At 44.4% G+C, this 23,860-nt stretch overlaps 1 long non-coding RNA gene across 1 annotated transcript in view; it reads left to right on the forward strand.

Annotated features, from left to right (window-relative positions):
• The window catches only part of LOC135278055 (uncharacterized), a 34,910-nt gene that overhangs the window by 6,584 nt on the left and 4,466 nt on the right, over positions 1-23,860 (forward strand). The window lies entirely within an intron of this gene.

Raw genomic sequence — 23,860 nt, forward strand, 5'->3', positions numbered from 1 at the left:
TCCTGCCTCAGCCTCCCAAGTAGCTGTGACTACAGGCGTGTACCACCATACCTGACTAATTTTTGTATTTTTAGTAGAGATGGGGTTTCATCATGTTCGCCAAGCTGGTCTCAAACTGCTGACCTCATGATCTGCCTGCCGTGGCCTCTCAAAGTACTGGGATTACAGGCCTGAGCCACTGCACCTGGCCTAGATAAGATTTTCTAAGGGGAATAAAAAGGTAACCATTTATTGTGGGCATTCTCTTACTAAATCTCCTTCCCTATCAGTTCTATTTTTGACATTTCCCAAATAAGAATACAAAGGCCCAGGGAGGTTAGCATGAATCTTGCCCCCTGTAATGGGAGAGGCTAGGTTCAAATCCAAACCTGGCTGCTTCCAACTCTTATTTTTCACACTCTCAGGCAGCCTCGGGGAACACCAGCATATACGTTTGTTTGCTCAGCTAGAACCTGACAGGTCTGAGTGACCAACATACTTAGTTAGCTGAGGACTTTCCTGCTTTTAGCCTGAAAGCCCCACATCCTGGACAAACTAGGGCAGTTGGCCACCCTGCTTGGGTGCCTCCCTGTCTTGGTCACTGCCCTCCCTAAGCCAAGGGCTGTCATGAGGGTGAAGCTGGGGATATTGCCAGGATAGAGCAGGGAAGGGGGAGGAGAGCAAAGGGAAACTGATGTTTTAGTCCAGACCTCAGTCTTACAACGAGTCCCTATTGCCAGGCAGGGTTATACATACAGCACCAGCTGCATAGACAGGGCCATCCAATGAAAGGGACGATAAATACTATAGCCTGCTTTTGGCATTCATTTGTATTTTAAAATCAGACTCTTCACAATAGGTGAGACCTGGGCCTGTCTCACCTTTGGAAGCTGCTGGCCTGTAACTGCTTTTCTTAGCCTTCCCAGGCTGCCTGTCTTTGACTTTAAGTCCTGCATAAAGAGTTTTACATTTTGGCTGAATTATTACTTGACCTTCAGATGAAGGAAGGAAGCCCAGAGGTTGCTGAGTGACATCCTTTTCCTTGGCTTCTGCATTTTATTTGCTCAGATCAACAGAGGGGATTCTGAAGCTGACTGAGCAAGAGCTAGTGTACCCCGTGGGTAGGGGTGAAAAACAGCTACCCTGAGAAGGGGTCTGAGGCTGCAGCCCACCCCAAACCAGCTCTCCATGCATTAATCCTGCAGCTCAGTTGTCTGTGAGGAGGCTTTTAATCCTTTCCTGGAAGAGGGTACATGGGTGGGAAGATGGTGAAGCCAGTCCCTGCTGGAGGCCTGCTGTTTTAGGAGGCCCTGACATCATATTGTTAATGTTGAACCAGAGTTTGATTTGTGCTTGGGAGTCTGAGCTTGTAGCTGGGCTCCTGCAGAAACCTCATGAAAGATGCATTTCACCAGGCAGTTCCAGGGGAGAGACCAGCTTAAATTACAGCTCGACAAATCCAAATATTGGCATATCTGCAAATCCAAATGTGGGGATTTCAAAAAATAATCTAAATTCTAAGAATCTTATTTTGCACTTCTTGTGTAAGAAGAAGAGGATGAGATATTCAAAGAGGAGGCAAGGCTGTCAATAATGAGAGAGGCTTCGGCAGAGCAAACCTGACCTCCTTTTCTTTCCTCGGGCATTCTTCATGCTTCCAGAGAAGAAGCATTCAGACATGAGAGAGGAAGACGGCATTTCTTCAGCATGGGTTTCTGCAGGATAAATGGGTAGGGGGGAACCACCCACCCAGCATTTAGGACACAGGACTCAACAAATCTAATTCGTCAATTTCTATCTGGCCTGGGTGAAAGGATCGCCATGGATCACGCACCCCACTGAAGTTGATTCGCAGCACAGTAGCCCCAGGGATTCTGTGAGACTGAGAGCTAAGCTAGGTCACTCCTCTGCTCAAAACCCTACCATGGCTCCCCATCTTCCTTGCAGAAGGGCCAAGTTCCTACAACAGCTCCTAAGACCCTGCTCCCTCATAACCTCTCTGACACCTCATCACTTACACCTCCAGACATTTATTAGCCCCTTGCTGTTTCTCCCCAGTGGCTGTTCTTTCTGTTTGGAGTACTTCTCTTCCACCCCAGTTCCTCCCCAATATCTTCATAGAGTGCTCCTTTAAGTCATTTTTTTTTTTTTTTTGAGATAGGGTCTCGCTCTGTCGCCAAGACTGAAGTGCAGTGGTACAATCTTGGCTCATAGCAACCTCTACCTCCCAGGTTCAAGTGTTTCTTCTGCCTCAGCCCCCCCAAATAGCTGGGTTTACAGGCACAGATCAGGCAAGTTTTTTGTATTTTTAGTAGAGATAGGGTTTTGCCATGTTGGCCAGGCTGGTCTCGAGCTCCTGACCTCAAGTGATCCACCCACCTCGACCTCCCAAAGTGCTGGGATTACAGGTGTGAGCCACCATGCCCGGCCATTCCTTTAAGCCTTGACTCAGATATTGGTACCTTGGTGAGTCTTCCCTAAAAACCCTATTTAAAATTCTAAGTGTCCTCCCATACATACTCCTTATTCCTGTCCCTGCTCTGCTATCTATAACTTACTCTACTACCTTATCACCTTTTAGTACTCTGTATAATTTGCTAAATTATTTTTGTTTATCATCTCTCCTAGTTAGACTATGAGCTCTATGAAGTCAGAGTTTTGTTTGTTCACTGAGGCATCCTTAGCTGCTACCACAGTGGTTGACACGTGCTAGGCTCAATAAGCTATGGTTAAATGAATACATAAAAGAGCTTTTTATGAGTCACCTCTGTTTATGCTCACAATTTACAGATGAGAAGATTAATTCTAAAATCACTAAGTGCCTGTGATGTGTCAGGCACTGCAGACTAGGCAGTTGAGTTACAGAGAGGTTAAGAAATTGGGCCCAGGAAATGCAGCTAAGTTCACCAAGAAATGACAGCTCTGTGGCTCAACATGGCAGCCACTGGTCACATGTGGCTCTCAAGCATTTGCAATGTAACTAGTCTGAACTGAAATATGTCATAAATGCAAAATATATACCAACTTCCAAGACAATACAAAAAAGGAAAATATCTTACTAATTTTAAAATATTGATTACATGTTGAAATGACAAAATTTGAATCTGTTAAGTGGAATCTTATTATTAAAATTAAATCACCTGTTTCTTTTTACTTTTTAAAAATGTTACCACTATAAAAACTTAAGAGTATGTGTGGTTTGCATATGGGCTTGGATTTTTAACGGGCAGCCCACTTCTAGCAATTTCCAATCCACCCTGCACCTCCATCTTCAAGAATATTACCTCTTTGACTCTTGAGGGCAAAGATGCCATAACCTTGTCTTTTCTGTAAGAATACGATCAAAGATATGTAGAATACATCAATAAATCTCAAAGGCATTAACATGCCTGTCTTAGTTTCTGCTGTTATAACATAGTGCAATAGACTGAGTGGCTTATAAATAAGAGAAATTTAGTTTTCACAATTCTGGAGACTGCAAGTCTGAGATCAAGGTGCCCGCATGGCTAGATTCTAATGAGTTGCAGGCTGCCATCTCCTGGTTGCATCCTGTCATGGCAGATAGAGGGCAAGAGAGCTCTCTGGGGTCCCTTTTATAAAGGCACTTAGCCCACTAACGGGAGCTCCACCCTCATGACCTAGTAACCTCCCAGAGGCCTCACCTCCTAATACCAATGAAGCAGGATAGGTAGTGGGTGTTCTCCAGACGCAGCAACTGTGGTGACCCTACAGTCAACACAGTAAGCCTCAGCATTCACATTGTCATTGGGCACAAACAGAGCTATCTATAGTAGAAACTTTCCCTTCTAGATAGTGTGTGCGCTTTGATTTTACCTTTTCTCAAACTGACCCTTTGCTCATTATAATAGTAAAAACACACCTTTGGGTGGAGATTTAAGATGCTAAGGAGACATGCGGCATAGAAACAAGCATAAACAGCTACTGTACATGAGCACCCAGAAGACCACCCAGAGCATGCTTACCAGTAACACCTCTTTCTATCTCTTTATAGTCATGTAAGTCTCCCATAACGGAGTCTTCCTAGCGCCAGTGTTCGCTGTCTCATACTTAAAAGCAGCCCACCCTGAATCCTCTATCTTTCAGGGTGTACTATTTATTCTGCACTTAACTTTCTTTTCTTTTCTTTTTCTTCTTCTTTTTTTTCTTGAGGCGGAGATTCGCTCTTGTTGCCCAGGCTGAAGTGCAATGGTGCAATGGTGGGATCTCGGCTCGCTGCAACCTCCGCCTCCCAGGTTCAAGCGATTCTTCTGCCTCAGCCTCCTAAGTAGCTGGGATTACAGGCGGCCACCCCTATGCCTGGCTAATTTTTGTATTTTTAGTAGAGACGGGGTTTCACCATGTTGGCCAGGCTGGTCTGGAACCCCAGGCGAGGGGTGGGGCGGTGCAGAAGACAGGTCGGGGTTGCAGTGAGCCCACCCAAGATCAGGCCACTTCACAGGCTCAGGGCCAAGAAGTGATTTTGAATTTCAAGCATGTGCTCAGGTTTGCAAAACAAAGGAGTTAAATGGAGCTGGGAGGAAGTTGACAGGGTAAAGTGTGGGTTAAGGAGGAGAAACACACACACACACACACACACACACACACACACACAAAACTTTAAAGAGTTAAACATTTGTAAGAGCCTGTTAAAAAGAGCAAACTTCAAGAAAGGATGTTACCAAAGCTGGCTGCACAGGGCATTAACTGCCTGTTTGCTGAATGAAACATTGGTTGGATTATATGAGTGAAGGGTGAATTCCTTGCTTCATAAGGCGAGGACTTACCTTTGCTCTAATGTGAGAGCCCAGCCCTAGGCTCTGAGGCTGCAGCCCCGTGTAGTCCACTGTATACTGCTGCTCAGCTAAGCCTGGCAGTCCACTTCTAGGAAACCTTAGTGAACACCTGCTTTGCGCACCTCTGCTCAGCTGCTGCACTGAGAGGACTAAAATGCGATCCCTGCTCTGTAGAGACTCAAGCCTATCACTCTGACTGGCACTTAATAGGTGTTCAGGAAGCATTTTTGAAGTGATGGATTAATGAATGCATAGGATGAAGCTTTTGTCTTAAGGGCACAAAAAGTAGTTGGAAATGCCAGACAAGGGATATTTAGGGCCTGAGCCAAAAGTATAAGGATAAAAGCTATATTTACTCGGCTTTTGCAAATCAGAGTAGCTGTCACCACTCTGCATAGCCACAAGCCAGCAAAAAGATGAAGCCTTATTTCTGAGACAGCAGTAGGATTCATTCTGGGGCACATACTGTGTTACCTGGTTCATCCTCCCTGAACCTCACAGGGCAGCTTTTATTATTCTGCTCATATCCATTTTATAGCTGGGGAAAGTAAAACACCAGGAGAAACTTGTCCCCATCCAGAGCCGGCACATCAGCCAGTCAACAGGGCATGGACCCAGGCAGGTCCGATCTCAAGCCCACTGCATATGGTGCCTTCCTACTCTGGTCACAGTTGTCCTGGGGATATCACAAACAACAGGAAGGAGTTCTTGGTGAGGTAAATACACCCATTGATCAAGTGTTTCTTTTTCCTCTTCCTCCTCATCTCACTGGAGTTTGCTTCACCTAGAGCAGCTAGCCCCAGGGTTTCAGATGGGTTGCTTAGACTTCAGCACACCCATACAGATTTCAGGAACGGATTGATAGAAGATGGCTCCACTGGGAAAAGGAACCAGAATTTTCTTTATAGGAACCGTCCAGGGCGAGGGTGGAGAGAGAATAATCTGGGGACCCTGACTGATTTGACAAATTAATATATTTCTGTGGGATGATCTGAGCCATTGAAGCATTGGGGGCATGCCAACAAAGACAAATAAATTGAATTTCAGTGTGCCCTTCCGTATCCCCTGCCCCTGCAGGCGTGTAAACACATCACCAACCTGGGCGTGAAGAGGTCTGCCAGTTTGGCAAGGCCAAAAATATTCCCATTCCTACCAGTCTAATTTCTCTCACCTAGTGATTAACAAATTCCTGCCCAAATCCAAAGTCATCCTCTGCCCTTTTCCTTCCGTGTCCCCATGCCCCAGGGCCTCTGGCCTCCTGAGTCATTATGTAAACGACTCATAGGCAAACTCTTAACAGCCATTCACTAAGAATACTCCACCTGCAAGGTCTCTAGTTAACTGGATTTCTGTTTAACTGAAGGTTAAATAAAACCTATGTTTTTGTATCCCTGGATATTGAAAATCTTTCTAAACTGTGTTAGTTCACCCACCTTTCTAAGTTTCTGTAGCAGAATGAAAATAATTACACTTTTGCTTGGTGATTGGGCATCTTGCATTGCCATAGGGCATTATTCTGCCTGTCAGTTAGGATTAAAATTTAACTACAGTTGTAGACTTTGGTGAGAAGTTACGCTGTAACCTTCTGAGTTGAGGAGGAAATTTGTCTGATTTCGTTGAGAGAAACACAGCCCCTTGCCTTCCTAATTTAACCTAGCAGCGAGTCAGGAGCTCCTTCTTGAAAATGCTGATGGAATTGGTGAATGCCTGATATGAATTTTTTTTTTTTTTTGAGACAGTTTCTCTCTGTTATGCAGGCTGGAGTGCAGTGGCACAATCTTAGCTCACTGCAACCTCCGCCTCCAGGGTTCAAGCGATTCTCCTGCCTCAGCCTCCTGAGTAGCTGGGATTACAGGTGCGTGCCACCACACCTGGCTAATTTTTGTAGTTTTAGTAGAAAGATGTCACCATATTGCCCAGGCTGGTCTCAAACTCCTGACCTCAAGTGATCTGCCCGCCTCGGCCTCCCAAAGTGCTGGGATTACAGGCCTGAGCCACCGTGCACAGCCCAGAGTGTATTTCTTTATTGCAGTGTTTTTTCCTCGTGATAATTCTCTCCACCCTTTATTCATTGCTAGTGATTGTTGCAGGTGTTGTGCTAAGTGCTTTGCAGGCTTAAGTCATTTCATGTGAGTTGCCACACAGTGAGTGGGCTTTACCTTCATTGTGCAGAGTAGGAAATGAAACCTGCAAAAGGTTGAGTGACTTGGTCAAGGGGTTCTGAAGCTAAAAAGTGACAAATCAAAATTCACATAGCTTGAGGGGTTTGGGGAATGGCAGTCGTCCTCTTAAGGGGGTGGATATACAGAGGCACCGCTAAACTCATGAGGAAATGGAACCTATAGGAAATGGGAATTGAGTGGGCCACACACATGCATGTATGTGTGTGCATCCTGATGGCCCTAGACTTCCCATCTGTTAGGGAGCAAGTGTGGTGTAGTGGTTTTAGAGAAGTGATTTCCAAATTATCTGTGCGAAAGAGTAAAGGCTATTCATTTTATTTATTTGATTTATTAATAATGTCCAATATTTTATAGACTGATTATCTTTGTAAAATACCATAGATATAAATTACTAAAGGAATGAAGTACAAAATAATAAAATGACATCCATGCTTGCTGTGAGCTGACTGTATTGCTCCAAAATTTATAGGTTGAAACCTAATCTCCAATGTGACAACGTTAGGAAGCAGGGCCCAGGGTGGGTGGGGTGATCAGATTGGGTGGAGTCTTCATGAGTTGGATTAGTGCCCTTATGAAAGAGGCTTCAGCAAGATTGCTCCCTTGCACCATTTACCATATAAAGACAGGGTGAGAGGCTACCATCTGTGAATCTAAAAGTGGGTTCTCACCAGACACTGAATTTGCCAGCATCTTAGTCTTGGACTTCTCAGCCCCTAGAATGGTGAGAAATAAATTTCTGGTTGGTTCTTTTTTTTTTTTTTTTTTTTTTTGAGAGGAAGTCTTGTATCCAGGCTACAGTGCAGTGGCAGGATTTCAGCTTACTGTAACCTCTGGCTCCCAGGTTCAAACGATTCTCATGCCTCAGCCTCCCAAGTAACTGGGATTGCAGGTGTGTGCTGCCTTGCCTAGCTAATTTTTGTATTTTTAGTAGAGACAGGGTTTCACCTTGTTGAGCAGGCCGGTCTCGAAGTCTTGACCTCAGGTGATCCACCTGCCACAGCCTCCCAAAGTGCTGTGATTACAGGTGTGAGCCACCAAATTTCTGTTTTTTTTTTTTTTTTTTTTTTTTTTTTTACAGCAGTTTATGTTTTGTTAGAGCAGCCTGAATGGACTAAGATAAAGCCTCAGTTGTTTGTTGTTACCGTTTTCTAGATTTCACAGGCACAAAATAATTGCCAAATTGTTACGAGATTTCTAGAGGCTCACTCCCAATTTCTGTTCTTCTTTCAATTTAGATAGGTGACAAACACTTGGTGGATTGATAGAGGTACTCCTATTCCATTTTCTGTTTTCTTTTTATGTGTGTGTGTGTGTGATGGAGTCTTGATGTCCAGGCTGGAGTGCAATGGTGCAATCTCAGCTCACTGCAACCTCTGTCTCCCAGGTTCAAGCGATTCTCCTGCCTCAACCTCCTGAGTAGCTGGGACTACAGGTGTCTGCCACCATGCCCAGCTAATTTTTTGTATTTTTAATAGAAATGGGGTTTCACCATGTTGCCCTGGCCAGTCTTGAACTCCTGACCTCAGGTGATTCACCTGTCTTGGCCTTCCGAAGTGCTGGGATTACAGGAGTGAGTAAACGTGCCTGGCCTCCTATTCCATTTTCTAGCACTGAGTGGGGCTAGGTTTTGCTTCTCCAAGTGTGGCCCTCTAATTGGCAGTATGGGCCTCACCTGGGAGTGTGTAGAAACTGCAGGATATCAGGCCTTACCAACAACCCATTAAAACAGAATCTGCAGCTTAACAAGGTCTCCAGGTGATTTTTGTTGTGTGTGTCAATGCTTAAGAAGCACTAATTTAGAGCATAGACTCTGAGGTTGGACCACCTATTTTAATCCTGATCGTTCTCTTATTTCTGTGTGACCTCAGGTAAATCACTTGGCCCCTCTGTGCTTCAGTCCCTAGTTATTTTTTTGGTTTTGTTTTTGACACACAGTCTCACTCTGTCACCAGGCTGGAATGCAGTGGCACAATCTCGGCTCACTGCAACCTCCACCTCCCAGGTTCAAGCGATTTTCCTGCCTCAGCCTCCAGGATTACAGGCATGCACCACCATGCCAGGCTAATTTTTGTATTTTTAATAGAGATGTGTTTTCACCATGTTGGCCAGGCTGATCTTGAACTCCAGACCTCAAGTGATCTGTCCACCTCAGCCAGTGTTGGGAATACAGGGGCAAGCCACCACACCTGGCCCAGTCCTTAGTTTTATCAGCACTCACCTCTCTGGGCTGTTATGAGCTTTTCAGGTAATAGACCTGGAGGGTTGAAGCTGTTGAAACTGCTCTTATGGTCCTGGCACATAGTAATGGCTGAATTGCTGTTGTTGTTGTTAATGATTTTTTAAAAAATTATTATCCTTAAACCACCTTTGTTGTCTTTGAGACCTAGGCATCCAGCCAATGCTGTTTACTTTGGTGGTTAAAGTAAATATCATCGGCCTGGAGAGTTTCCCTTTTCCCTGCCTAAACCTCATCATTTGGCATTGGGACTACTGATGCCATTTAAAACTCACTTAGACAGGTTTCTTACAGCACTTGGGATCATCTATTTGTGCTAACCATCCTGAATGGGGTGAGTCTACAAGAGGCCCTGAAAGGTGACACATTCTGGTTTTCCAGGCTGTCCAGGATGGAGGTTCCGTGGCTCACTGGGCTGTTTTGACAGATGGAACCATCGGGGGTCAGCTGGGAGAGAGACACACACCGGGACGGTGAAGTGTCTGTGGTTGCAGTGATTCTGGCTGCTCTCTCTTTTCTTCCACCGTCTCCGCAGATGAAACCAATGTGTTCTTTAGTGAGATGGACAATTCCATAAACCCAGAGCCAGGAAAAGGCAGCTAACAAAAGTGAGCAGTCAGCCAAGTAGAGTTTGCTGGAGATTTACACAGAAACCTACCCACAGACACAGAGCTGCTGGATTTATAACAAGGGCTGGATAATTTGTTCTTGTGTGTTAAGATAAGGGTAAACAAATTTCATGCTGGGATGTAAGCCCCTATCTGCAGAAGTCAGGAAAGATTCCCTGCTCTGTTGCTGAATTGCTAGCTTGGCAAATTATCCATAGAGGCTTATTTCTTGGAGACTTCATCTAGAGGTCACGCGAGGGCCCAAGAGTGAAAGGTGGAGGGGAGGGGAGCTCTTGTGTTCCTGTGCAACGTGCAAGCTCAGAAGTGGAAGTGATCATGGCCCTGGCTATGATATTTGGAAAATCCTCCAGAGAAAAGCTGGGTCACTTCTGAGAGAAGCCAGGCAGCAAGTATGATTGAGGAAGTACACCAGGAAATGTAGATTCCCATTTCAGCCCACACTTGGCCTTGGTCCCGCAGTCACACCCACTCTGGACCTGGCTCTGCTGCATATATTGTTAATAGCAGATGGTTAAGTGCTCTATATTTCCATAGTTTCTCCTCACACCTGCACAGAAGAAAGTACTTACTATGCCACTGGAACTGGCTTGTTCTGTTTCCTCTGTCACAACTTCTTTTTTTGTTTGTTTTTGAGATGGAGTTTTGCTCTCGTTGCCCTGGCTGGAGTACAATGGTTGCAATGGTGCTATCTCAGTTCACTGCAACCTCTGCCTCCCGGGTTCAAGTGATTCTCCAGCCTTAACCTCCCAAGTAGATGGGATTACAGGCATGCACCACCATGCCTGGCTAATTTTTGTATTTTTAGTAGAGATGGAGTTTCTCCATGTTGTTCAGGTTGGTTTAGAACTCCCAACCTCGGTGATCTGCCCGCCTGGGCCTCCCAAAGTCCTGGGATTACAGGCATGAGCCACTGTGCCCGGCCCCTCTGTCACAACTTCTACCTTCAGGGGACAAAGGCAATAATATCTTGATAATCTTTGTGTTCCCTATGTCTAAGCATACTCTATAGGTGCTATTAATGTTCACAGAAATAAGGAAGAGGCCAGAGCTCTGCGGGTGAGCCTATTTTAGAAACAAACAAAAAAAAAATGCAATGTAAATTTTGGAAAATTATTATCCAATAAAATATCCTATTTGGTGTTTTGCATGTATTTTCTATAATCCTAATTATTCTATAATGTATTATTATCCCTGCTTTACAGATATTGAGAACTGAGGCTCTAGAAATAAGAAACTCAACCAAGAAAACACATCTTTTTTTTTTTTTTTTTCCTGAGATAGAGTCTTGATGTTGTTCTGCAGGCTGGCGTGCAGTGGCACGATCTCAGCTCACTGCAACCTCCGCCTCCCAGGTTCAAGCGCTTCTCCTGCCTTAACCTCTCGAGTAGCTGGGATTACAGGTACACACCACCACACCCAGCTAATTTTTGTATTTTTAGTAGGGACAGGGTTTCACCATCTTGGCCAGGCTGGTCTCGAACTCCTGACCTTGTGATTCACCTGCCTCAGCCTCCCAAAGTGCTGGGATTACAGACATGAGCCACCGCACCTGGCCGAAAAAACATCTTTTATTTAGAGGAATCAGGATGCAATCCTGTGACTGTTAGACACCCAACCCCAGGTCACCCAACCTGATGCAAGAGTCCTGATTCCATCCTATATTGCTGTCCATATTCTTTCTGGTTCTCTCCCAAGTCCATGCCTAGTTACCATTTCACCTATTTGTAAAATATGGGGGAGTTTAGCGCATGGTCCCATAGGCTGCTTGTTAATGGGTGTCAGAAGTGCAGGAGGAGGAAGTATGCAGCCAGGGAGACTGGGCTTTGAGGCTTGAGCCCAGGCCAGTGTGAGTGTCCCATAAATTAAATGTTGCTGCACAGACTTGGGCAAAAGGGAAGCAAATGAGGAGCCAGTCACCAGTGCAAGGGCCTTCCAGAGGCCTAGGGACTCGAAGCGCCATCTAGGATTCTTGAATGGCCAGGCCAGCGGGATAGAGAACACATTGATCCCCAAAGATGGGTGTGGCCAATTTGTGTTCACAATAAGGCAGACATGTGCGCGTATGACTTGCATGCACGCACAGAGACACAGAGACCATAATCAAGGGAGCACTGGTGTGTAGCCAGAGGCACAGGACAAAATCCTTTTACTTTGCAGATAATGTCATTAGAACATTCAGGTTTCCCTAGTGTAGGACTTTGCAAGTTATTAAGGTCTTTTTTCAGACAGCCTCCTCTGTCCTGTTGCTTTCCATATTCTTGGTGCAGGTAGCACAGATAATAACATACTAATCACATTTTGTGGAAAACAGTGAGAGAAATATATCCTATATGCTATATATATTTGTATATATATTCATGCTTTTTTCCTTCTTATTTTTCTATATAATCTGTAGCCTATTTCTAGAAGTTTATCCAAAAAGCTGATAAGCATGGTTGCCTCTGGGTAGGGATTTAAGTTTCAGAGGTAGGAAAGAGAATAACTTTACATAACATCTTCTTGTATAGTATTTGAATCTTGTAATCATAGGTATGGATTCCTTATTCAAAATGATAAGCTAAAAACAACATAGCAAATCCTGTCAAGTGTCTGTCTTACAGCTGGATGTTTCTGAATTGCATCCTTTCCATGAATGATTGTTTCTGAATGTGATTAACTCTTAGTGTGTTTATGATATGGTTAAAGGCTGTTTTCTCACTTAATGGAAGGAAGTGGATGACTGACAGAAGACCTTTAAGGATAAAGAAGATAGAGGTGCAGTTCCTCCAATCCAAGCCAAAAAGGGCCATACCAACTACTGGGGAGTGATAACTGCCAATAATTTCAGCAAATCAGCTATGAAGAGTTGGGCTCTTCATGCTGACACTTGGCTGAAGTTGCAGTATCTAAGAGTATTGGGAGATTCGAACTGGACTTAGGAAACTGATTTTTTTATCTTATTTATTGATTTATTTTTGAGACAGAGTTTTGCTCTTGTCACCCAGGCTGGAGTGCAATGATGTGATCTTGACTCACTGCAACCTCCACCTCCTGGGTTCAAGTGATTCTCCTGCCTCAGCCTCCCAAGTAGCTGGGATTACAGGCGTGCACTACCACGCCTGGCTAATTTTTGTATTTTTAGTAGAGACGAGGTTTTGCCATGTTGTTCAGGCTGGTCTCAAACTCTTGACCTCAGGTGATCCACCCACCTTGGCCTCCCAAAGAGCTGGGATTACAGGCATGAGCTACGGCACCTGGCCAATATCAAGGCTTCTTAATAGCAAACACACTAAGCTGAGCCACAACCTATGGATTGATTAAACATACAAAACCCCCCTCTGTGAAACAGTAAAATATAATTACAGCCTCAATGCTATTAAATGAGAGAAAGAAACACCACTTTTCCTCCTGCTAAATAGCAGCTGAATCAAATGGACAGGGTGAGTATTTACTTGTGTAAATTGCCCCCCTACACAAAATTAGGATTTGTCAAGGGAAAAGTGATTGGATATAAGGAATGCCCTTAATGATCTTGCTTCAGTAGCATGGGCAAATGCCTCTATGAAAGACAAGAATGGACAGCTTTAAGAAAGTTATTTGAGTTTGCTTTTGCTGCGTAACAAGTCACTCCAAATGTAGAGACTTTTTACATTTAGAGTTTGAACAAACATCAATTTGTTTATGAATGTGTGGATTGGCAGCTTGGACTGGACTCATCCGAGAGGCTTACCTCTGCTCTGTTCAGTGTCAGCTGGGCTTCGTGTTCTATCTGTGATTTCAGCCAGATGGCGGGATAGTTGGAGTGGTTGGGATATCTGGGCCTTTCTTTCTATGTGGCTTCTTGTCCTATAGTCACCTTCTTCATATGATGGCAGAAAGGTCTCCTATTATTGAGTAACAAATGACTCCAAAACTTGATGCAAGAAGCTGCCACCACTTGATTTGCTCAAAACACTGTGGGTCATCATTTTGGATGAAGCTCAGTTTGATGATTCTACTTCTGGGCTCTCCTGGAGTCTTCCATGTAGCTTAATGGAGGCTGAATTGTCTATGATGGTCTTACTGGCTGTGGTCCATTGATGCCTGGCAGTTGGTGCTGGGTATTGGCTGGGCCACCTGTTGCCAGCAGGCTAGCCTGGGCTTCTTCACATGGTGAAGAGGTTTGAACAGCAGCAAGAAAAAGGGTAAGTTTCAATGCCTAAGTGCTTTTCAAGCTTCTACTTGCATTATATTTGCTAATGCCCCCACTGGCCCAAGCAAGCCACATGGTAAGGTGACATCTACAAGGAGACATACTTTCTTGGGGACTATTATTCTACCAATCCACCACATAAGCCTCAAACCAGTGACTTGAATGTCTGCAGGGATCTCCTTACCTTGTCATTGCTTTTCTCTCCAAGTCCTCTTCATTCCTTTAGACACGCCCCTTTCCCCAGGGAAGGAACCGCAGCTGCCCTCAGCTCTAGAAATCACTTTCTCAGCTTCCCACTTAGGCGGTGGGAAGAATCCTGACCAGTCTGTCACGGACAGACGCCTGTCCTGAGGCTACGTAATTGGGATACTATTATCAGCAGTTTCCACTGTAACTACACGTTTGGATGGGGTTGTAGAAGGAACAGTTTTGGAGACACTATCCTAAAACTGAGGTGGTGTCCCTGGAATAACAAAGGCATACTGGCCAGACAAGACCAACAGATGGAGTTAGGGACCGTTTGAACAGGAAACCTCACACTCTATTTCTGGAGGTTTTTATTTTGTTAGTTGGTTGAAAGGATCTGGTTTTAATAAGAATTTAAGGTAGTGTAAATTCAGTTTACATCATTTTTCAAAACATTACCTTATTAAACAAAGCTATACATCTTCCTTATATTAAATTTTTTTTTATTTTTTATTTTTTGGAAAAAGATGCAAACTAGCATCTGATGCTGGCCCCAATGCGAAATCTACCTGGGTGTTCTTGGTAGCAAATATACCATAGTGATGGCATTGTTGTCTCATTCTCCTTTTCCTGAAACTGTGCTGGGAAGACAGAATGCAGAAAGGCATTAATTGGCATTAACTGGCACATCAGTCACATCAGGGAAGGTTTATTTCTTCCTCCAATCCTGTTAGAAGTTTAAGAGCATGTGAAGGCTGTTCCACCATGTGCTCTGTGGATGGGCAAGCAGAAATGTCTGGGGTGGCCTCGGCCACAGAGCCTCTGATAGAGGCCTTTCTGCTGCATCGCATTGAGGTTCCCAGCACGGGCAGTGTCAGGGCCCACCCTTGCCTTCATTTAATTGGGGCAAAGGAAAGTGAAGAGGGAGTGCCTGAGAGCGAAGGAATGCTGGCCTTGGGGAATGCTATCTGGTTTCTACAAATAGCAGAGATTCCTGAAGGGCTTAGAGGCAGGCTCTAAAAGGTAGCCATGGCGATGCGGTGCCTCTTTCCTCCCTGCTACCAGAGAGAGGCTGCTTGCTCTCCCTTCCCGGCGGGGCCTGTGCTAGAGTGCCTGGGCTTATTTCAGAAACTCTCCTAGACACAGGGACTGCTTAGAAGCACACCCTTAATTGGTGGAGCCAGCTCCTCTCTGCCTTGGTGCCCTGTGGCGTTTCACTGGCACCCGTCTGCCCAGCAAACACTTGCCAGTCATTGTGGGACCACTACTTTTAGTTAACAGGCTCTGGTTTGCTGTCAAGGGGTTATGAGTTCTTCTTGGGTTCTTTGGAGACAACTGGGATGTGTTTATCAACAGGATGGCTAAGGGGTCTTGTCTGCGACTTTGGAAGATTAAGGCAATCAGACTTCACCTGTTCTCAATTCGGAATTCTCACTTCTCCCTCCCTGTACAACTGGGGCTTGCATCCCCACTGGTCCTCAGTGGGGTCTTGGGGACCAGGGAAGAGGAAGGTGGGATCTGAGATTCATCTGTGGGTGCAAAAGTGGGTGGGATTAGGATAGTGCTCCTACTTCAACTGGCATACCCACTTTTTTTTTTTCCTGAGAGGCTTGCTTTGTCACCCCGGCTGGAGTGCAGTGGCACTATCTCAGCTCACTGCAACCTTTGCCTCCTGGGTTCAGTTGATTCTCGTGCCTCAGGCTCTCAAGGAGCTGGGACTCTGGATATGTGCTACCATGTCCAGCTAATTTTTGTATTTTTAGTAGAGACAGTGTTTTGCCATGTTGGCCATGCTAGTCTTGAACTCCTGGCCTCAGGTGATCCACCTGCCTCAGCCTCCCAAAGTACTGGGATTATAGGAGTGAGCCACCATGCCCAGCCTGGCATCCCTCTGATTTTATATTTTATATATTGAGTGAAGAGCTGCATTATAAAATTTCTACAAATTAATAGACAGTTTTATAGATTTACAGAAAAGTTGAGCAAAAAATACAGAGTTCCCATATATTCTTCCCCCAAAACACCCTGGATGCCCACATTATTAGTATCTTGCACTCATGTATTACATTAATTACAATGAACCAATGCTGATATATTATTATTAACAAGAATCTGGTCAGGCATAGTGGCTCACGTCTGTAATCCCAGCAGTTTGGGAGGCTGAGGTGGGTGGATCACTTGAGGTCAGGCATTTGAGATCAGCCAACATGGCAAAACCCCATCTTTAATAAAAATACAGAATTAGTAGCTGGGCCTGGTTGCATGCGCCTGTAATCCCAGTTACTCGGAAGGTCGAGGCAAGAGAATCGCTTGAAACTGGGAGGGGGAGGTTGCAGTGAGCCGAGATCTCGGCCACTGCATTGCAGTCCGGACAAGAGAGTGAGACTCCATCTCAAAACAAAACAAACAAAACAAGAGTCTATAGTACACACAAAGCTGTGTGTCCGCCATCATAGTATCACACAGAATAGTTTTACAGCCCTAATAACGTCCTGCCCTCAGCCTATTTACTCCTTCTTCCTTCTCTATCAGCTCCTGGCAACCACTGATTTCTTTCTGTCTCCACAGTTTTGCCTTTTATTTATTTATTTTTTAACTTTATCATTTCAAACTATATTTAAAGACTATAGTAATGCAAACAGGATGGAATGTTCAAAAACACAAAAACCACTGAAACAGAAACCACTACTTACACATTTCAGACATGATGCAAAAAAAGAATTAAAAAATAGTCAACATAGAATATCTCAAAAGTATGCAGATATTTGTGTGTTCCCCAAAACAACAGAAAAGCAGTCAGATTGTGCAGTCCCTTATATACCGTGAAGTGGATTTTTGGCTCTCACTGTAAACTTGAAAGAAGATCACCAAAGGCAAAGTAGAATCCTTAGAGAATTTGAAAGCTTAAGACAGAAGATGCCATATGAGAGAGCAAAACAAACAGACAGACACAGACACCGCAGGCTTCCCAGACATTATTTCCTTTGGAACACAGCTTCCCAAATCACATTTTAAGGACTGGCTTTCTCCTTGACCTTTTGATTCTCATCTGTTTCATCTGTTGTATTCACTTTCAGAGGCTTTGGCTACCATCTCATGTCCGTTCATGTTCCAAGGCAATTTTTTTTCTTTTTTTTTTTTTTTTGCTCCAGACGGGTAATCAGATCTGGCTTAGAGACAGCAATACCCAAGAAGACCAGGTTTCTATAGTCCGCTAATATCACATTTCCATATGAATTCCACTGTGCAGTGTCCAGGCATTGCTACTCTTCCAGAGACAATTCTATGGCCACATCCATAAATGTCAGTGGTCCAATTTCTAGGCTTCCAGGGGGTCCTGGCATCTTAGCTGTGCATCTCCCAATACCTGCAGATAATGGAGCCATAATGAAGCCACAGAGGCTGTCTAGGAGCAGTGTTTTTGCCTTTTCTAGAGATTGTATAATTGTAATATGTACTTTTCACACTGACTTCTTTCACTTAGCAATATGCATTTATTGCAAGTCTTCCTGGCTTGCTAGCTCATTTTAAAAAATCGTTAAGTAATATCCCATCTTATGGATATACCATCATTTTTTGGATGTCGATTATTAAAAGAGGTTTTCTTCAAAAAGTGTATTTAAAAATGGTCACTTTAGTGTTTATGGTTTTCTTTTGTGAGGTGGCCAGGATGTGGTGGGATAGGTCAACCTGTAGGTATAGTGCTCCTAGAAACAGATGTGGGGATGGAGTGAGAATGATTGCTTCATGAAAAAAAATGACACACACACACACACGTGCACGCACATACACACACACACACACACGCACACACACACCATCCATTTAAAATGGCTGATATTAGGGGAAGAACAATGGACCAAGAAAAGGATGTGACTCAGTATGATTTAGCAGAGACTGAAAATTTGTTTATTCATTCATCACTGATTTTTTTCATTTAACACTGATTTATAGAACACCTGACTCTATGACATACTTGGCCCTGGGAATGGAATAATGAACAAAGCCGATAAATGGAACTGATAAATGGAACTTTCTAGAGAGTCAGGCTTTCACCAAAGCGTCACACTAATGAATATGTAAATACAACTGGAGTAAAGTGCTCGGAAGGAAGGAGAACTTGGCCATTCTTGGAGGGTCAAGGGAAGTTCCTAGAGAAAGGAGCACTTGACGTGAAATCTTAAGGTTAACCAAAAGTTGACTTCAGAGATGGAAGGGGTTGCTGGGCCTATGATCAGTTCAACCAGGATCTTGTTTAACAGCCCTTTCTCCACTGTCTGCTCTATGGGGCAACTCCATTGTGGAATGCAGCTCTTCTTGGAATAATTGAAGTATACGGTGGGTGTTATCCTATAATGCCAACCCAGATTGCTGCCAAAATATCTCCAAGCAATACAGGAAGACAGGAGGGCAGTAGTTAATGAAGCTTTATTTATTTATTTATTTTGATACATCCTCTTTTTCCAATTTTCCTCCAATACATATTTTGAGCAATTATGATGTTTCAAATGGGGGGTTTTAAAATTAAATGAAATATGGGCCTGTCTTTGAGTCAACATATAATTACATAATGCACTCTCTGATGGCAGCTCTCACAGGGTCCTCTGGGAACATCCATGTCTGTTCATCCTGCAATATATTATTGGGTGTCTGCTGCAGGCCGGCCAGGGACGTGGAGATGAGAGAGACACATGATCCACCTACAAGGACCTCACTTTCTAGTGCAGGGGACAATCAGTAAACATAATTCAGTGCAGTGAGGTCTAAGAAAGAGACAAGAGGTAACAACTGTTTGGAAGAAGGCACTGTTGAAAGGCCTTGCCTAAAATCTGTTTTTTTGTTTGTTTGTTATTTTGAGATGGAGTTTTCGCTCTTGTTGCCCAAGCTGGAGTGCAATGGCGTGATCTTGGCTCACTACCACCTCCACCTATCGGATTCAAGCCATTCTCCTGCCTCAGCCTCCTGAGTAGCTGGGATTACAGGCACCAGCCATTGCGCCTGGCCAATCTGTTTTGCTTTAAGCAAAGGAAGTAGACCTCTTCCTATTTTATAGGAAAATCATTTATGGAAGTGTATGTAAGTATTTTAGCTAAAATATTATCTTTCACTTAATCTGAAACCTGAGATGATACATTTCTCATTGTGGAAGAAGCCTCAGTGTCCCAGCATTAAATAAAGATCATCCAGCTTCCCAAAGTGGAAGTCAGAAGCCACCGTGTAGAGGTCAGTCTAGCTTAGACGCAAGCCACATTGTTATTTATTTCCTGCTATGGATTCTCGTGGTGTCTTGTGACGAAAATATTTGGGACATTTAAGGATCCCCGAGTTTTCTTTTGAAATAAAGTCAACCACTGTCTGCCCTTGGTATGTTTGGTTGTTTTAAATAAGGCTCTGTCTCAATGGCACCACCTCTAGGCTCAGCCAGGGCAATTAGAGAAAAGCCTCTGGGGCCTTGGAATGCATTTCCAAACAGGATTGGAATGTGAGTGAGATCTGATAGCTCCTCACAGCCTCCTGATACCAGCAGATGTTCTGTCCCAACAACATAGGCTGCCTCCAGGATGAGAGGACAGCAGGCTCAATGAAGATGCCCGTCTTCCTCCCCTCCTTCTATCTGTCTTATAAAGAGGTTGACAGGTGAACATCGACAGTGGCAGCAAACCACCCACACCGTGTAGTTCTGCCTATTGCACATTGTCATGAGGAGTCCGTGAAGGCTGCAGCTCCCAGGCCTCCTAGCTTGCCTGCAGTGTCCAGAACTGTTTATTGCTGCTCAGTGTAGCAGCTAAGAACTTGAGCTCTGGATTTTGACAAATCTGGCTTTGAAATCCAGCTCTGCTGCTAACTAGCTGTGGGGCCTTGTACAAGTTACTTTATTTCCCTGACTCGGTCTGTAAAATGGGTATAATAATAGTACCTATATATCAGGATCCCAATAGGAACTAATTATAAATGTGTAGAAGTGGTTTAGAAAACCACAAAAGATAGTAAGGTACACAGGGTTACAGCAGCAGATCTGTGACTTTCCCTAAGTCAATATCTAAGATGGGAGATAGAAATTACAGGAACCCAGAGAAGAGAAGAGGTACTTAGAAAAGGCCTCTTTGAGGCCAGGCGCGGTGGCTAATGCCTGTAATCCCAGCACTTTGGGAGACCAAGGCGGGTGGATCACGAGGTTAGGAGTTCAAGACAAGCCTGGCCAATATGGTGAAACCCTGTCTCTACTAAAAATACAAAAATTAGCTGGGCATGGTGGTGGGTGCCTGTATTTGGGAGGCTGAGGCAGGAGAATTGCTTGAACCTGGGAGGTGGAGGTTGCAGTGAGCCAAGATCACTTCAGCCTGGCAACAGAGTGAGACACTGTCTCAATAAAAAAGAAAAGTAAAGAAAGGAAAAGAAAAGAAAAGAAAAGATGTCTTTGAGAAAACCCATGGCTTCATAGTCTATCAGAAATGACCTTACAGAGAGGGAATCTGACCCTACTTTACTTTCTTTCTCCAAAATCCTGCTCTTCTGAAGCTCCCTGCTGGCCAAACCCAACAAGAAGCCAGAGGGCATGGGAGCAGGTGATACAATCTGTACAGCGTGGCCTCCCAGGGTAGAGTGAGACAAACGGAAAAGGGTGGAAATGGCTGTGGAGGGCAAGCGGAAGACACCCAGCACAAACCAACTCACAGCCTTGCTGAGCTTATTAAATAACGTAATGATATTAAGGGCTTAACACATTTTCTGTCACCAAGTATTTCATGAAAGTTAGCTATGACTATTAGCATTGCTGTTTGCTGGATCTAAGTGAGTTGCCAATGTTTTAGGGTTAAGGACATGAAGCAGGACCTAACCGGAACGACAGGCCATACATGTGGCCCCCACACAAGCCCAGGTAATGACAAGTTTGTGCTGCTTTTGGTATCAAAAGAAAATTAGGTTTGTGGCCGGGTGTGGTGGCTCATGCCTGTAATCCCAGGCATTCTGGGAGGCTGAGGTGGGTGGATTGTTTGAGTTTAGGAGTTTGAGACCAACCTGGGCAACATGGCAAAACCCTGTCTCTACAAAAAAAAAAAAAATTAGCTGGACATGGTGGTGCACATCTGAAGTCCCATCTACTCAGGGGCTGAGGCTGGAGGATCACTTGAGCCTCAGGAGGTCGAGGCTGCAGTGAGCTGTGATTGGGCCACTGCAGTCCAGCCTGGGCAACAGAGTGAGACCCTGTCCCAAAAAATAAGGAAAGAAAGAAAATTAGGCTTGTTTCTCCTCTCCTCAGAAATGCTCAAATATTTCTTCCACTCTTTCCCATGTCTTTCACCTGTACCATTTTTTCTTGCCTGTTCTGTTAGCATATGAACATGCTCTTATGAAGAAAATGTCTTTTTAGCTACTACTCACCAATGTAAGGGTCCTCAAAAGAGTAAGTGCTCTTCAGGTTATTGGAAGGACAGGAAAGGGGACCTCAAAATGCCAAGATGCAGGTATGTGTGGGATGTAGACATGAGCCATCAGCACCACGGGCGCTGATATTTTAGAAACAGGTCCACTCCTGGCCAGGTGCGGTGGCTCTCGCCTGTAATCCCAGCACTTTGGGAGGCCGAGGTGGGTGGATCATGAGGTCAAGAGATCGAGACCATTCTGGTCAACATGGTGAAACCCCGTCTCTACTAAAAATACAAAACTTAGCTGGGCATGGTGGCACATGCCTGTAATCCCAGCTACTCAGGAGGCTGAGGTAGGAGAATTGCTTGAACCCAGGAGGCGGAGGTTGCAGTGAGCTGAGATGGCGCCATTGCACTCCAGCCTGGGTAACAAGAGTGAAACTCCGTCTCAAAAAAACAAAACAAGAAACAGGTCCACTCCTGACCTTGGTATTAACAGACTTTCCAATGGCTATCTTTCTGCCCTTTACTTTCTGTATGACCATGAACAAGTCATATTACCTGGATTTCTGTAAATTCTCAGCCTTACTCCACAAGACTATTCCACAGATTAAAAATGACATGAAACACGTGAGTCTTTTTACATGAAGAAGATAGTAGCCTGCCTTCCTGCTGCCTGTATCTGTTTTCTGGGCTGGGAGGCTGTCTGGACTGCCAGTGGGGGGAAAAAAGAGGTCAGGAGAGAAGAATGGGAGGAAGAGAGATGCTTCAGATAGATAACCCCATGGTCCTCAAGGCAAGGGACGAGGGCCGGAAGAAACTGGCTGGAGAAGAGAGGGCGGGGAACATCCTGAGTTGAAAGCCTTCAGTGGGAGGCAGCATGAGAAAGGAGATAAGCATAGCCTTTGGTGCCATTAGTCCAGATGGGGTTGCCGCCCAGTCCCACCTCTTACTGATATGAACTTGGAAGAGCTGGGTCATCTCTTTGATCTTCAGTTTCCTTGTTTGTTAAGATAAGAAAAAAAAATTGCATATGCAAAAGGCTGGTGGATGTTCAATAAATGGCTCTTCCTCTTGAAATCCCTTTTATTTTATTTTACTTTCTTTTAAAAGCATCCATTAATGCATCCATAATAGGAAGCCACAGATTCTCTGATTAATTAAATCAACAGAAAATAGAAGTAGTTCCCAATTCCTCCACACTCAAGTGCTATGGCGAAGCACATCTCTGAAAATGTCCTCTGGGTTCCCTGCTCCAGACATAGTGCCTACTGATCCTCTCTCCGAAAAGCTGCCTTCCCACCTGTCTGTCTGTTGCCATCAAATCTTCCCTCTCATTTCTCCTTTGTCTGTCCTTCTGTAGAGCTGTGTTCATATCTCAGTTAAAGAGCTCATCACACTGTGATGTTGTGATCTGCCCACAGGCTCCCAGTTAGGCTGAGCACTCTGAGCAGGCAGCATCTGAGCAAACACATGTATAGACCTTCCAGGTCCCAGACACTGTCACTATGCTTCCTCTACATGCCATCTCATTGAATCCTCACATCTGTACTGTTAACTCCACTTTAAGAATATGGAAACTGAGGCATCGAAAGTTTTAGTTTTAGCCTGGGCAACATGGTGAAATCTCATCTTTACAAAAAATAGAAAAATTAGCTGGGCATGGTGGCGCATGCCTATAGTCCCAGCTACTTGTGAGGCTGAGGTTGGAGAATCACTTGAGCCTGGGAGGCAGAGGTTGCTGTGAGCTGAGATTGCACCACTGCACTCCAGGCTGGGCGACAGAGCAAGACCTTGTCTCAGAGAGAAGAAGAAAATGTTTTAGCTTTTTACCTAAGGTCTCACAGGTGCAGGTAGCAGAGCCAGGATTCCTACTTGGTCTGCCTCAAGAGTCTGTGTGTGTTTTCCCTTCACAATAGTCCTGTTGGTATTAGCTCCAAGTGTAGTACCTGCCTCATAGTAGGTCTTCAAGAAACGCTTATTGGATTAGCTGAAATAAACACCCAAAGCTGTACTTAGAAACTTTTAGCTCTATGAACTATATATTCTCATTTGAAGAAAATGGCATTTTAACAAATTCGATGAGGTATAAAAGAAAGCCAGGCTTAACACTTAGTCATCTTGCTGTTATATATAAGACAATTTATGTAGGATCCTTTTTCCATGCAGAAAATTACTTAACCACGGATAGCACATACACTCACATGCACACCACATCACACGCTTGCCGATGTTCCTTTTCCTAGGTAGAGAGGTAGAGATAAACTGGGATCGCTTGGGGAGTGAGATGCCAGCACATCTCTCTGCTGATGTAGG

Source organism: Aotus nancymaae, unplaced genomic scaffold, assembly GCF_030222135.1.
Source record: "Aotus nancymaae isolate 86718 unplaced genomic scaffold, 86718_ANA_hifiasm-v0.15.2.pri h1tg000036l, whole genome shotgun sequence".
Classification (NCBI taxonomy): domain Eukaryota; kingdom Metazoa; phylum Chordata; class Mammalia; order Primates; family Aotidae; genus Aotus; species Aotus nancymaae.